Genomic DNA, 2,300 nt, shown 5'->3' on the forward strand with positions numbered 1-2,300 from the left:
TTGAAAAAAAGTTTTCGAAAATTTATATAAATCTTCTCTGTCTTGATGGTTCTCAATGAATCTTTATAGCAAAAGAGTATTGCCTTGTCGCGATTTTATTAATAATTTTTATCTAATATTGAACAATTGTTTAAAATAATGTATATATATATTTAACATATTTTTTTATAATATAACCTGATAATTATTTATGTCATTTGTTTATTTTTTTCCTCGATACAATATATATGTATAAATTTATTTAACGAAACTTTCAATGAAATATTTAATTTATTTATTAAAAAAGCTTCTTTTAAAAACTTTTATATTAACAAATTTAGAAATAATTAATACAATAAACAAAATAAAAGTGTAAAATTGTACACGTTATTTAGCTAAACAAAACTTTTAACTTTTAATTTTAAATAATTATATAATATTTTATATTTTGTTTTAATGTTAATTGTTTCTATAAATGTGTTAATATAAAAATTTATGTTTTTATTTATCAAATAAAATTTTTTAAAAATTCGTACATAATGTAAGGAAATTTCTTTTTCATCTAATTTATAAAATAATATACATATTTCAGCTTTTTTTTAAATTGACACTCTTGACAACATCAAATCAATAATCTTGACAATCTTACAATTAGTCTTGTTATTGTCTTGGTAATTAATTAAAAATCTTTATTCTGTTTCGAATTTTCTGACAAAATATATCAAAACTAATCTTGGTATCTCGTACAACCCTATCGAAAAGTAAAAGTGAAAAATGTACTAAAGGTAAATAAAATTTTCGCACCTTAATAATATGAGCACATTTGGCATGTGAAACGCCACCATATTTCTTCATCAAATAATCGATTACGCTTGAATAATTGATATAATAGAGATTACAGTTATTTTAATTATCATTATTTGCGACAGACTCTGTCTCTTGAAAATAATTCGCTACAAGTTTTACGACAAGCTTCTTGCTGTCGACCGTGATGAGAAATCGGTTGAGGTTCCCGACACGAGGTCACGACAACTGCTTAATAATCTCGCGAGATACGCGTCAACATCCAATGATGCTAATACGGTTTCTTGGTTCTTACGAACAAGTGTAAGATCTCAACCGGTGAATCACTAAAGAATGCTTACTGCGTTTCGCTGACAGACGTTTATCGCCAGGTGTGCAAAGATGCTTTTGGACTTGGTGTAAAACCTCGACTTTAAACATTGCACTTTCAATAAATCGCCAACTGCTACTTTTCTCTTTGATGCATAAGAAAGGTATATTATCATACACAGACATAGTAAGAGAGATAGAGAGGAGATGACATTCTCTGTCAATTTACATATAAAACGCATTGTTCAGCCTGCACGTAAGTATAATGGAGCAAGTCTTTTAAAAGGGAATTTTTTCTTATCTTATATAAGATTACATTATATGTTATTAAAGTAAAATTATTGTCTCTCTCTTTAACCATTTCATATCTCTGGCATATATAGGGTGTCAGGGCAATCACTTTTCAAAAAAACTCTTGTAGCTTACCTCGAGAGCTTTTCAAAACACTATAATAAAGTATTTTTTCATCGAGTACTTTTCGAGTTATGAGGAATAATTTCTTAATTTTTACATAAATCATAAAATATCTAATAAAATATTCATTTTTCGATTATCCTACCTTAATACTTTTATGTACAAAATAATGAGAGGAATCAATCGATGTAAAGAAAACACATAATTGTTTCGAAAAAAAATATGTAATTGTTAATTGCAAATTACATATTCTTTTTTTTTCAAAACAATTATGTGTACTCGATGAAAAAATACTGTATTATAGTGTTTTGAAAAGCTCTCGAGGTAAGCTACAAGAGCTTCTTTTTGGGAAGAGATTGCCCTGACACCCTGTATATGTGCCACTTATGAAAAAAATCAGAACTTTTGAAAAATAATCGATTTTTAATTAGACTTGTTTTAGAGACGCATTTTGAAATGTGATGTTTTCAATAAAATATAATTGTCTAAACTTTGCGAAAAATCAAACATTTAGATAGTGAGGAATAACCGTATATTATGTATGTCGAAAAATCATACGTATGATGGGCAACAGAGTCTCGCAAAAAAAGTGTATAATAACATTGCGAATCGAGCGTGTGTTTGTATAGAAAAAAAACATAATATGTATAAAAATAAAATCCAAGCTCATATTTTGAATATATCGATATTTCAGCTTGTTATGGCCGCCATTTTGAATTTAAATTTTGATAGCAAATTCAATCCAGCATCCCCAAAAATTTATAAAACCGTCTTCATATAAAACGCATCTCTTT

At 27.2% G+C, this 2,300-nt stretch overlaps 1 long non-coding RNA gene across 1 annotated transcript; it reads left to right on the forward strand.

The window, feature by feature from the left end:
• The first annotated feature begins 658 nt into the window (after positions 1-658).
• On the forward strand, positions 659-1,335 carry LOC145976495 (uncharacterized). The gene is made up of 3 exons (XR_014440251.1): positions 659-764; positions 909-1,086; positions 1,155-1,335. It is a non-coding gene; the product is annotated as an uncharacterized LOC145976495 (long non-coding RNA).
• The last annotated feature ends 965 nt before the right edge of the window (positions 1,336-2,300 follow it).

This window comes from Camponotus vicinus, unplaced genomic scaffold (assembly GCF_025532165.1).
Source record: "Camponotus vicinus isolate PSW18456_S1 unplaced genomic scaffold, iyCamVici1.0 SCAF_1, whole genome shotgun sequence".
Classification (NCBI taxonomy): Eukaryota; Metazoa; Arthropoda; class Insecta; order Hymenoptera; family Formicidae; genus Camponotus; species Camponotus vicinus.